Source organism: Hemicordylus capensis, chromosome 5 (assembly GCF_027244095.1).
Source record: "Hemicordylus capensis ecotype Gifberg chromosome 5, rHemCap1.1.pri, whole genome shotgun sequence".
Taxonomy (NCBI): Eukaryota; Metazoa; Chordata; class Lepidosauria; order Squamata; family Cordylidae; genus Hemicordylus; species Hemicordylus capensis.
This window is the reverse complement of record NC_069661.1, coordinates 22,271,721-22,285,554: the sequence shown is the minus strand read 5'-3', so window position 1 is coordinate 22,285,554 and position 13,834 is coordinate 22,271,721. Positions and strand designations below refer to the sequence as shown.

The 13,834-nt window shown below is 45.2% G+C and overlaps 1 protein-coding gene across 2 annotated transcripts in view; it reads left to right on the top strand.

The window, feature by feature from the left end:
• Positions 1-1,134: 1,134 nt before the first annotated feature.
• Positions 1,135-13,834, top strand: part of LOC128327145 (broad substrate specificity ATP-binding cassette transporter ABCG2-like) — a 49,544-nt gene continuing 36,844 nt past the window's right edge. Inside the window, exon 1 of one of the 2 annotated variants that reach the window (XM_053255470.1) lies at positions 1,135-1,263. The gene's annotated coding sequence lies outside the window, so the exon portion shown is untranslated. Of the gene's footprint in view, positions 1,264-12,444; positions 12,607-13,834 lie in introns of those variants that run through there. The other variant, XM_053255471.1, reaches the window with a different exon arrangement.

The window sequence follows — 13,834 nt, the reverse complement described above, 5'->3', positions numbered from 1 at the left end:
GGTACAGTCCATCTATTTTGGCTGCAAGATCTGCTTGGAAAAATATATTGTTCTATTTCCAGACTTGTCTATCTGCACATGAGGAGTCAACATTATGGGAAAATCCCCAAATAACGATTGCTGGAAGACCTGTCTGTTGGCTGAATTGGGCTAATAATAATACATTTTTTTCTCTATCCCAAATAATATCCTCTGCTTCTGTTTTCAAACCTTTTCATCTTTTAGAACAGGAATGTGATCTAAAACCAAATGTTGCTTGACAACATATTCAGCAAAAACACAGTATAACCAAAAGGTTTGGTCCAGATGCTATGAGTGCTTCTGAAGTTCTGGTTATTATCAAATTATACTGTCATATTGATGAATCTAAGCAGGCTTATAAGATGTTTTACAACTTTATCCAAGCCCATGTAGCACCTTCACTTGATTCTGAAAGAATGAAATTGAGTTTGGAATTGAATGTTTCAATCTCACAACATCATTGGGGTCTGATTTTGGCTGAAACTGCCATAGTATCTTATGATTTGAAGCTTAAGTTAGTCCAACAAACAGTTTTTTGTTCTCATTGGACTTCTATTAGACTCTGAATGTGGGTTGAGCTAATTTTACAGTTGTTGGAGATGTGCGGAAGGAGAGGCAGGACTTTTACATCTGTTCCTTCACTGTAAGGTAATATCTGCATTCTGGAAAAAGATAAGTGACTATGTTAATTTAGTCACAGCAAGGGAATATCCCCTAGATCCTATTTCAGTTTTGTTGAGATTGCATTCTAATGTAGAAGGAATAACCCTTAAACAATGGAAATGGCTTACTAGGGCCTTTCTGGCGGCTAAATGCATTCTACAAAATTGGAAACGTAAATACCCTCCAGATATTGAAAAATTGATCTTTGGTTTACTTGCTTTAGCAGCCCACAATTTTATTTTAATTTCTTTTTAAATCTAACATATTTTTATACCAGCCAAAAGCAGCCCTCATCACCAGCTGCCTTGGCTTTAAATGCCCCAGTCCAGAGCTGAAAGGGCTTAAAGCTTACTCCAAGCCCCACTCCCTCCCAGGTCTTTTCCTGCTTCCTGCCACACCCAACATGGCTGCCCACTGGAGCTGTTTCCTGCAGCCCTCCCTGCCTCGCCTGCTCAACCCCACCAGGACCTGACCAGCCTGGAACCATTTCACCTCCGTTCCCTTTGCGGGAACACAGAAGCCCCAAAGGAGGGAAGCCCCACTCTCTGCTGAACTCCACAGGGCCATGGAGGCAACCAGGTAAGGCAGCATCCCGACACATTTCTAACAGCGTCGAGGCTGCCTGTGCATCAGCATCAGCCCTGGCATGGAGAGTTTTGGTGCCAGAACACCGTGCATTGTGCCATTTCCAAGGACATTTAATTAATTAATTAATTAATTAATTATTATTAATTAATGTTGTATATATATTTGTATATTGCCCCAAACTCACGTCTCTGGGCAGTTTACAACCAACATGAATTAAAACAGAAATTAAGCCATTATAAGCAGTTTAAAAAAGAACAACCCACAATTCTACAAATATTTATTTGCATTGGGTACAGATTAAATGGCACACTTTGTAGATGTTCAGGAAAAGAAACCCGGGGTTCAACCTTGTCTTTCTTGTCCACATGGGCGAATGGAGTTAATAACTGCCATAGCTTTAGCTCCATTGTCTTGAAATGCACACATGTATGTTTGGAGGAACCTAGGAAGCTGCCATATACAGAGTCAGACCATAGGTCCATCTAGCTCAGTATTGTCTACACCAGGGCTGCACACCTCAAAGGCCCTGGTGGGCTGGAACCAACCACAACATGGTATTACAGGGCCAAGGTCAATTTTCAGCACATCAATACATATATTAATGAAAGCAGTTATTCATTACTGGTGGATCTTTTCCCTTTGTCAAGGGACCTACAATTTTAACTAGAGATAGTTGCCAGAAAATAGGCCCCGTTCCTGTTCAGTCATTGTAACTGACCCAAAGGGTGGTTGTCTGCCTTTCTAGGGTGCTGTTGCTGCAAGATATCTCTATCTGCAGGCCAGCAAAAAAGTTCCCGTGGGCCAGATGTTGTGCAGGCCTGATCTACACAGACTGGCAGTGGCTTCTCCAAGGTTGCAGGCAGCAATCTCTCTCAGCCCTATCTTGGAGATGCCAGGGAACCTTGGAACCTTCTGATGCTCTTCCCGGAGCGGCTCCATCCCCTGAGGGGAATATCTTACAGTGCTCACACTTCTAGTCTCCCATTCATATGCAGCCAGGGCAGACAAGGGGACAAGTCATGCTTGCTACCACAAGACCAGCTCTCCTTTCTACATGCCCACTTGAAGCAAATGGAGGAGGGGAGTGGCTGTAGTTCAGTGGCATTTCCTGTAGAGGGTCCCCAGTTCAGTCCCTGGCAACTCCAGGCTCAGAAATACCTGCTTGAAACCTCGGAGAGCCAGCTGGGAGGGAGGAGGAGATAAGCTGCGCAGCCCTTCTGGGTGCTGGCCATGCCCCCATCAACACAGGGTGTGTGGCCAGAGCATGCTTGTGCCCATGGGCTGTGGTGGGGGGAGGAGCCACCAGTAGGAGCCCCTCCCCGGGCCACCAGTGAGCACCCTACACCCCTGCTTCAATGTGTGTTTTATAGAGCCAAAACAAATCAGACAGGAGATCTAAGATCTGCAATTTCCCACTGAAAGCAGCTTCTGAGGGTCCCTGGACTGGATCAAGGCAGATGGGAGATTTTTTTTTTTAACCCTTTCTCCACTCTTATTTTCTTGGACCCAGATTGTTCCTTGAAGTTGCTCTTTGCCTGTGTTTTCACCTATGCAGTAGCAGCTGGTGGGCACTGGGGTGTGGAGTGGGGAGGGGCAGAGGAGAATCGGATCACCAAGGCAAGAGCCTCCCCACTGCTTTCCTCCATTCCAATGAAGGAAAACAGAAGTGGAGAAAAAAGCAGGGGGAAAGGCAGAAAGCAGAAAAGGAAGAGCTAAAAGCAGAAGCAAAGAGGGACAGAAGGGAGAAAGCAGGGATTGCATCTCCCCCTTCCAGCAAGTAAACAAAAGCTACTAAAACTTCAGACTCACCAGCAGCCAAGGAAACCTTCAGAGTAGGGAGCTTTCTCCAGCCCCCCTCCCCCCGCCTGTAAACGCCTCTTTTGGTCTTACTGGCTGATTCAGCAAATCTGATTGCTAGGGGGCTCCTCCTGGAATTGCCCCCAGGAAGAAGGGGGAAGACGTGTAAAAAGCATAGTCCCTGAAGCAATCAGGGAGTGTATTTTTTACCTGTTATTAGTTCTGCCTGAGGGCAGTGCCAGGCGGAGCCCCCTAGGAATCAGACTGGCTGGAGCAGCTTGAGTAGCAGCTGTTCCAGCCAGTAAGACCAAAACAAGATGTTAAGGCAGGGGAGGAGGGGCTGGAGGGGAAGCTCCCTGCTCTTGAGGTTTCCTTGGCTGCTGCTAAGTCTGATCTTTTACTAGCTTGTTTGTTTTTGTTGGAGGTGGGCACAGCCCCATCTGAGCTTACTGACCAGCCACCACTGCACCTACGTGTGTGTCGGGATTGGGGGAGAGTGGATTAAATTGAGAAAATGGCACATTGAGAAAGGGTTAAACCCACCCTTCTCTAGCACTGCTGCCTTGAACAATTTGCCCCCACCACTGCGGCTACTTTTAAGTTAAATGTAACACCAGGAGATGAAATCCTGGATCCTTCTCATCTTGTCTGCTTTGGCCCAGAGGCAGCTTTTCCGTGAGGCAAAGTGATGCTGTCATCCTGGCTGGCAGATTACTGGTGCACCAGCAGGGTGGCAAAATGTTCCCTGTTACCACTGTGGGAGAAGCTCTTTGGGACTGCTCTGACCCTTGCAAGCTTGGGAAGCAGCACCTCTGCTCACGATCCTTGCATAGCTTGGAGGCTAATGGCTCCATATCTTCACTGCCCCCCAACCCTGTTTTGACAACAGAGGAAGGAGCAGTGGCTCAGAGTGCATGCTGGGTCGAAGAGAAATTAGAGGCAGTGACAATTATCTAAGCTTATCTTATCTAAGGTAAGCTTATCTTATCTAAGCTTATCTTATCCAAATTTATGTTATCTAAGCTTATCTTATCTAAGCTTACCCATCTTCTCTATCTATGTAAAGGTAAAGTTTGCCCTAGGTCATTGTTGACTCCTGGTGACCACAGAGACATATGGTTTTGTTTGGTAGAATACAGGAGGGGTTTACCATTATCTCCTCCTGCGCAGTTGCCCAATATAGGTATTTCCCATTGTCTGGGAAACATACCAGCGGGGATTCAAACCGGCAACCTCTGGCTTGCTAATCAAGTCATTTCCCGCTGTGCCATTAGGTGGTACCACCCTATATAAAATCTCTGTGCGGGTTACAATTCAAACCCAGCAATTAAAACCTTAAAACAAATTAAAATAACAATCAATACAACTTTAAAACATTGTAAACTAAAAGCCTGATAAAATAGGCGCATCTTCAAAAGTTGCTTAAAAACAGCCATTGATGGGGAGGTCCTGATTTAATTTGGGAGTGTGTTTCAGAGCCCTGGGGGGAACCCTAGAGAAGACTTTTGAGTCGCCACCAGGCGAGCTGGTACTAACTGTAGCCGGCCCTCCCCTGATGATCTGAATAGGTGGTGGCAGTTTTCATGAAGAAGGCGCTCTCTTAAATACCCTGGCAATGCTATGGAGGCCAGAGGAGAAAGATGGTAAAAATAAATGAAACCCAAAGAACCACGTGGCAGCTTTGCTGCTGCAAAAGGAAAAGAAAAACCGAATGGATGGTTTTTGAAAGAGGCACAACAAACCAACCACGTGTCAGCTTTGCCACCACAAAATCAATACACAAATGAAGGGGGTGGAGATTGGCGCCTGAGCCAGAACCTAGGGGCTCTGGGTCTTTTCAGTGCCTCCCAAAGCCTCCGCACTGGAATAATCCGAACACCCCCCCTGCTTTGACCCTTAAATTGAATTAGCCGTTTGGATGAGTAAAGCTTTGATTTCATGCCGTCCCTCCGTGACCTGTATGGAAGCTGCTGGCTTCCTTTTCTTGGGTGGCATTTTCTGTGCTTGACGTTGCTGGTCAGCCTCTCTCTTTCCTCCACCCTCGGACACTCTCCGGCAAACATTCTGTTGCTTGAAAACAGACATCTGATCTTCCTCCCCCGACAGCAGCCCAGGAGGAAGGGACTGGGAGCCAGACGGATCAGCACGACATTGGCAGCAGCAGGAACTCTAAATATAATTCTCTCTCTGTCAACACCATGTGCCTCTACTACCTTTGTGTGTGGGGGGGGGGGGGGGGTGTGAGGCCTGCCCTCTCCAATCAGAGCTTTTGCTGAGTGCCCGACCTCTCTCCAGCCCCCAAGCCTTGTAGCAAGCAAACACCGCCCTCCTGAGCCAATCTGTCCCAACAAAGAAGCCGTCTGTGTGGCTTTGTGCGCAAGGGACTCATCATGGGAGCTCCAGTCTACAGCTGCCAAATAGTTCCTTCCAGATTCTGTAAGGAAACCAAAAACAACCCCACCGGAAAATTTTAAACCGTAAAGAACACCTCCTGGGGAGAATGCGATCCTTGCTAACTGGGCAAAGAGGCACCTTTTAAAGATGGTGACTCTTTTAGATTTAGCAGAGAGAGCAATTGCCTCTGTTCGGTCACACATACTGTACCTCTCAATGGCTGTTGCTGCTATCTCCCTTCTTTTTAGACAGTGAGGCCTGTGGGGAAAGAGAACCATAGTAACATAGGAAGCTGCCAGATAATGAGTCAGACCAATGGTCCATCTTGCTCAGTATTGTCTTCACAGACTGGCAGTGGCTTCTCCAAGGCTGTAGGCAGGAATCTCTCTCAGCCCTATCTTGGAGATGCCAGGGAGGGAACTTGGAACCTACCTGTAGATGCTCTTCCCAGAGCACCTCCATCCCCTGAGGGGAATATCTTTCAATGCTCACAAATCAAGTCTCCCATTCATATGCAACCAGGGCGGCCCCTGCTTAGCTAAGGGGACAAGTCATGCTTGCTACCACAAGACCAGCTCTCCTCAACTATCTTCTCCGTGTTGTTGTTTTTCTGTCTAAATTGCTTTGAGAACTTTTTTTCTCAAAAGGCATAATAATAAATAATAAATGGTAATTGATTGCAGGCTGCTCTGCTAGGGTTGAGAACACTTAGGTTCTATCACTGGCATGTGGAAATGTGAACAATCTCTCTCTGTGACGTATGATCCAGATGTGTTGCACAGCTAGTTGGGGAAGAGAGTTGTTTTTGCGATAGCAAGCATGAATTGTCCCCTTTTCTTCACAGGGTCTGCCCTGGTTTGCATTTGGATGGGTGACTACATGGGAACGCTGTCTGCTGCAAGATATTCCCCTTAGGGGATGGGGTCATAGCTCAGTGCTAGAGCACGTGCTTGCATTCAGGAGGTCCCAGATTCAATCCCTGGCATCTCCAGCTCTCACCTCCTGCCTGTGGACTTCATCTGGTGGGCCATTGATGGGCCTTCGGCTTGATCCAGCAGGGCTGTTCTTATGTTCTTACAAGTAAATTTTAGCCCGTTGATTAACGGGCGCTAGGAAGGGAAGGGGCCCAAATTTGCCCTCCCGCTCTCCCTGCTGCCCGACTTCACCTTCCCCGCACCCCCCCAAAGGAATAAGGGCCTCCGCAGCCGCCCCTGCCGCAGCCAAAAACCGCCCTCCCGCCCTCCCAGCTGCCCGGGCCCTCCTCACCCAAGGCAGCCTGCAACAGCTGGGCAAAGTGCAAGCATGTTTTGGGGCGGCCGCCTCTGGTTGTCTGTGGTGGCCGCGTCTTGTCCGGCCGCCGCTAATGGCCGCCGTCTCGGCCAGTCTCCCACTCCCCTGCATTTTTGGTTTCTTTGGGGCGGCCGTTTCTGGCCGCCCAAGATGGCTGGCGGGTTCTGGCGTGAGTGTGTGATTTGCCGCCGTCTCTAATGGCCGCCATTGCCCCTTGTGTGCTGGCCGCCGCCATTGCCCCTGGCTCTTTCGGGGCGGCCGCCTCTGATTGTCTCTGGCGGCCGCGTCTTGTCCAGCCGCCGCTAATGGCCAAGGCGGCGGCGGCTCTGCCGCCGTCTTGGCCAGTCTCCCCCTCCTCCGCAGTCCCGGCTTCTTCGGGGCGGCCGTTTCGCGCATGCCTAGAACTGGCGAGGCACGAATGCACGCTTGGTGTCCATCCACGGACGGACACCAAGCGTTTTATTAGAGAAGATGTTCAGGTAGGGCTGGGAAAGACTCCTGCCTGAAACCTTGGAGAGTCCAGGGGTGGAGTCACCATTGAGCCAATGGGTTCAAAGAACCCGGGCCTCCGCCCCTCAAGGGCCACGCCTCATGCCCCAGTAATGCCCCCTGCATCTGAGGTCAGACATAGGGGGTGTGGCTAAATGCTCCCTGCGTCTGATGTCAGTTGCAGGGGGTGGGGCTAGGGGAGCCGCGGTGGCAGCAGAACCCAGGCCGCTGGCCTCTGTCCACGGCTGGGAGAGTCGTTGCCAGTCAGTGTAGACAACACTGAGCTAGACTGACCAACGGTTTGACTAGGCGCAAGGCAGCTTCCTATGTTCCAAGGCAGTGGCTATAGCTTGGGCACACAAGACAGACCCAGTCAGTGCAGGCAGTTCTGAGCTAGATGGATCAATGATCTGACTCGGTATAAGGCAGTTTCCATTCTCACCCACATCCCTTCCAGGGGCCCTTCCAGACATCAGTCCACATAATGAGCTGCAGATCCACGCAATTGTCTTAGCACCCATCTGCTGGCAATCTGCAACAATCCAAGAAGTAATTGTACACTCCACCCACCCCAATAAGTAAAAGGAGTTTGGAAGATTGTCAGTAGATGGCACTAAGAATATCATGCAGTGACCTTGTGCTTCATGTGGATTTCTTGTTTTATTTCTTCTTGTAATTTGCTTAGAAGTTGGAATAGATAATCGTCTGGAAAAGTCCCAGCTGAGCCTGTTGGAAAGGCATGACTCTTATTTCCTTACTGTGCGAAAGTACACATTTCATATGCGCCTTTCATCTCCCTCGGATTTGCAATTTGTATAATTTGTGCCCATAAGTTTTCATCTCTCTGTTAGCCTCTTCAGGGGAGACTTGATTGGTGCTTTGGCACAAGAGAGGGAAGAACTGGATCCCTTTCCCCTGCCTGCACCATGACCCCGATTCAAATCCCCCACAGCCACTTTCACACGAAGAAAATTATCTTTGGAATTCCAGCCATAAAGCTCTAGCATAACATGTAGCTTTGCCCTTCCTTTCTCAGAAGTGCGATTAAGATGCGCACTAAATCACTTGTCTGTCAGGGGAGAACAATTCCATCTTTATAGTTAAACTGCAGTGCTGTAGCCAGTAAAACGGTAAGAAAATAAATGCTTCCACCTAGTGGTTAAAAGGGGAACTGTGAAGTTTTAAATTCCCAGATGGAGAAGCAAACTATGGAAAAAACATCACTTTTTATTCTGCAATGTCTCTTTAACTGTATTATGTACTTAATAGGTATGATATCTATTTTCTCACCATTGGTGAGTGTCATCACACATGCACTTAGCATATTAATGTGAATGTTCTGCACACACACTTGGTTCAACATCGGAGTCCTTGCTCCGTGTTACCCTACCATCAGAAGTGCAGTGGGTAGGCATTAGACAGGGCCTTTTTAGTCATGGCACCTGTATTACAGAATGCTTTCCCAAAGAAGATCCACTTGACTCCTTCCCTTTCAGCTAGTAGGAAAAATATACTGGTTTCAGTAAGCATTTGGGCCTGTATACAAATATATACTCTGTGATTATTGGTCTTTTTAAATGGCTACTTTTAGAAATACACACTCTATCTATCTATCTATCTATCTAAAGTTGCTTTAGGGAGGGTCTTTGGCATTTGGCATTAGGGGTGAGAACGGACCATTTGGTGTAGTTCAGCCTGAATTCAGACTGAACTATGGGTCCACAAACAATTTCGGTTGAACTAATCGGCTGGGCCGATTGAACCAGCTCGAACCTATTCAAAGCAGTTTGCAGTCGAACCACTTGGACCAGCCCAGTTCACGGCAGTCCAGTTGGTGATTGAACCGGTTCTGCACATTCCTATTTGGCATATGTGCGGCCAATCAGTTGAACTGCCTGATTCTGAGTTCTAGAAATTTCTTTTATACTGATGCTGCATTTTTAAAGATTGTGTCAGTCCTCTTTCCCCTAAACTAAAAAGACTGGTCCTCATCAGCCTTTTCTTGTAGCAAAGATACTCCAATCCCTTGATAATTTTAGCTAACTTTTTTCTGTACCTTCCCCAGTCTACAACTTTCTTTTGAGATGAGATCACCAAATTGTACACAATATTTTAAATGTTGCTACACCATAGATATAGAAAATGACATCATTATACTTGTGGCTTTTCCAGTCAATTTTCTGTTCATTTTTAACACTGCATTTGCCCCTTTTCATTGTCACAATATATTGACAGGCCATTAGCCCAATGAATAATCCCTATATTTGGGAGACAGTAAGGAACTTCATCACCTGCTTCCTTCACTCTGAATCAAGGAGTTAACTGAAATAAACTGAACAGAAATTGTCTGGAAGTGCTCACTCCTATTCTGAGGACCAAAACACGTTGCATTGGAGCCCTGTGACTGGAAATCCCAATGTAACTTCCTTCTTGGAAAAGCAGCTGTGAGGACCCCAATCCCTGGCCCAAATCAATCACCCTCCTCATGGCTGTTTTTTAAAATAAGCAGACAAAAAGCTCTAACGTAACAGGTAGTTTTGCCCTATGTCCCTTGAAAGAAGACTGCTAGGTAAGGGGTAGGGAGGGAAAAGTCAGTAATGGAATGTTTAAAGGCAGTGAATGAAGACTGAGTTGAAAAAAAAGCTATAGAAACATAATTAAAATAACATACAAAATAAAATATCCCTTATAAATAAATTAACAAACCATTAAATTTACACATTCCAAAAACAATGATAGTTTTAAACAAAACACAGACACAATTTGAAGAGTTTGTGGATTTGCCTGTGCAAAATAAAGTCATACTTCTTGCTTACCTATAGTTAGCAAATTATGCATTCACAATTCTGCCACTTAAAGTAGCTGAATGCACTATGTTGTACCCTGGAATATGCTTGGTGAATACACACACACATATGCATATTCTTTTTATTTTCAGATAGATAAACTCTGAATATAAAAAGTATATTTATAAGTATATTTATAATATAAGTATAATAACTTTAACTGCTATTGTTCTCAACAAATTTTTAACACTCAATCATCAGATCAATAATCCAAAAACGGTGGATTTGATTTAAATCAAATCAATTTAAATCACAATTTAAATCACTAGTCAGTAAGACTAGATTTGAATCATTGTGTGTGTGTTTTTTACATAAAGACCCATTCTTGCTGGTATAATCTTAATATTTACAACCCGATGGTTTCATTTTCTAGATAGAAAAATTGCCCAAAATAATCTTACAGAAAATTCTGGAAGAGCATAACATTGTGAATGGATTAATGGAATTCATTTACCAAAAAATTTAAACATTGCATATATACAGCCTCATGATACATAATTAAAAACTAATCTTTATTTCATGATGAATAACCTTTGGACTATAAAGTATCTGAAATAGAAAACTATCTTTAGATAGATTTTCCCCTCAAAGTATTTTATTTAATAAATCTGATTTAAATAAAAACAATCCGATTTAAATCTTAAAAAATCCGATTAAAAAAAAAAATCATTGATTTTTATCCACCCTGTCCAAAAATGACATCATGCCCAAGAGAAGATCTTTCTCACATTCAAATTTACTATTATTAAAATTTACTATGTATGGTAATTATTCAATAGAATGTTCAAAGTTAAAATGCTACAAATTTTAAATTGTGCTTTTACTTCCCTTTTGCAAACACATTAATAAAAAATTGCATATATTTACTTTTTGGAACTTTCCTAGCAGTGTGATCTACACAAAATTACTTTGTCTGGGCCTCACGTACTTGTACATCTCTCCCCCGCCCCTGCTCTATATGAGAGAGAGAGGATTTTTAAAGCTGCTAAAATATAGAGTATATATTAGAGTACACATTGATTGATTAAGTGCCGTCAAGTTGGTGTTGACTCTTAGCGACCACATATATAGATTCTCTCCAGGATGATCTGTCTTCAACTTGGCCTTTAAGGACTCTCTCAGTGGGGCATTCATTGCTGTTGTAATCAAGTCCATCCACCTTGCTGCTGGTCATCCTCTTCTTCTCTTACAGATACACACAACTTATTCTAATGTTTCATACTCACGCACAAACAACCTTAGGTAATTTTTCTTTATCCTATTAAATCAAGAACCATTTGATTTCTAAATGAAACCAGTTTAACTGTCTTACAACATTTTAATCGCCTGCAGTCTTTCTGGTCTCTTATAGTTAATCCTACTGGAAGATCAATTAGTTTGGATAAGAAGTGCAAGATGCTAGGGAAGGGCTTCCCAACATCACCAGTACTCAAGTCTCTCAACAAACCAGGGAGATGAGGCTCTGTGGGTCCAAGTTTGCCTTCTAGGCTATAGCGCTGACCTGGACTCTGTCAGCCGGTTCCTGGCCCAAGTTCCTGGCCAGCTGGTTCCTGGTCTGTGCCTGATCAGTTTGATTCCACAAGCCAATGGGAATGATAGTTCTTCTTTATTAACTCTCTGAAGCCATCTCATACGGCACCGGACTACTAGTATACCCAGTGTTTTCTCTAAATGGCTCTGGCTCAGATGTTTTCTCAGCCCTGCAGCCTGAGATACTTTATCTGAAGATGCTCTGGTTTGAACCCAGGACCTTTCATATGCAAGGCATGGCCCTTACCATTAAGCCATGGTGACCCTTTCCTGAAAAGTTGGAGTAATAGAGTGTGCTTTAATTGGGGATGGGGCTACAGCTTCGTAGCTTTGCATCTGCTTTGCATGCAGAATATCTGCTTTGCCTGCAGAAGGTTCCAGGTTCAATCCCTGGCATCTCCAGGTAGGGCTGGGAAAGACTCCTTCCTGAAACCTTGGAGAGTTGCTGCCTGTCAATGTAGACAAATATTACTGAGCTAGGTGGACTAACGGTTTGACTTGGTGTAAGGCAGTTTCCTATGTTCCTAGATGGTGGATATAGCTTGGGCACACAAGACAGAACCTGGTGATTTGTGGAATTTGCCCATGAATTTCTGCAACCCGTTTGCTCCTGTGGCACTGTCAGCTAGGAGAAGAATGTCAAGAGAAAGTGTGCCACAGTGCTTGCCCCTCCTTATAGGGAGGGGCAAGACCTTTCACCCCTCCCTTAATTGCAGCTGGAAAGGGGAGGGGTGAACTGTCTCCTTTACAGGAGGAGTTGTCTGAGTGAGAGGCAGGGGGAGAAAGCTGGCTTCTCTGTGGATTAGCCTTTTTTGTTGCTGCTGAAACGTGTCCCTTGGATGCCCCAGTCAGGCAGTGGGAAAGACTGTCCCTCCCTGCAAGCTGTACAGAGGGCTGGGATTGAGTGCCATCATTCTTTTGACTGGTTCCTCTCGGGCTCCTGGCATACTGTTTTATTCTGCTACAGTTGTCTCTACGTTCACCAAAGGTAAGTCCAGAATGGACCCCTAGGAACTTCGGCGGGGGGAGTGGGTTTGCTTGGTATTTTTGCTGAACATTTGCTAATTTTCTTTCCTGCAACATGGGTGAAGAGGCAAAGCATCAGAAAGTGCTATCCTTCCTTACACGCCAGTGATGGAACGAACAGGTTCCACAGCTGTTCTGCAATGATAGCCAAGAAAGCAGCCGGGGTGGTTATAACCTCTTGCTTTGTGCATAAACAAACGGTTCTAATTAGAGGAGAATGTTCAAATGAGAACAAAATTCACAGGCTGACAGAGGAAACTAATTGAAGACTTGAAGCAAAACTCTGGAGATAAGGATTGCTCTACCACATTGTTTAAAATGAGAAAAATGGGTGTTACTGGGATAAAAGTGACTGGAGATAAAACTAAAGTGTTGCCAATCTAAGCCTGCCTGGTAGTGATAGAGGCCCCAAACACCGAATGCTGCCCACACTGAAGACCCAGAGCAAAAAACAGGACTTGCAGGTTCAACAACATCCAGAAGTCCCATTGATTTAAACAGTATTGAAGAGCAGGTGTCTTTTTGGACATGGCAGGGCATGAATTGAAGGGTTTGGTGGGGGGACTGAGCCCATTCACGTTACTACAGACCTAATTGAAATATCCACGTCTTTAAGTTATGACTTTAGTTCATAACTATTATTCATAAGTTATGGTCTTTGGACTTCTGCATTTCTGCATTCCTTCTGCACAAATGGTACTTAACATCCCCCAAGCAATTGAGATCATCATGCTGTGTATGTATCCTCACATGCAGGCCCCAAACCAACTCAAGATAGTTCTGACTAAATCCCATTGAAACCAAGTAAACAAGCTAGTCACACCTAACTTAAGTTGGCTGGGGACCACTATATAAGCAATGGCTGACATGATGTGCAAAGCAGTGCATTCTTTTCCGACCACTGGCACTGCTCTGCCCATGAAAGCCACTTGTGCAGCATGACTTGCATTGGAAACAATACGCTGTGCAAGTACACATGCATTATTTAAAGCTGTTGCACACTTGCACTCCTGCATAACACCGCTGAGGCAGGCTCTCACACTGGCAGCAGTGCCAGCAGGTCAGAAATGCCAGGATTGCCTTGCGCATGATGCTGGTCAATGTACATTTTTTATTCTTTAAAATAAGGAGAATCAACTGTTTAAAACTTTTTAACCAGACAGACTCTAATACTGACTCCAATTGTTATA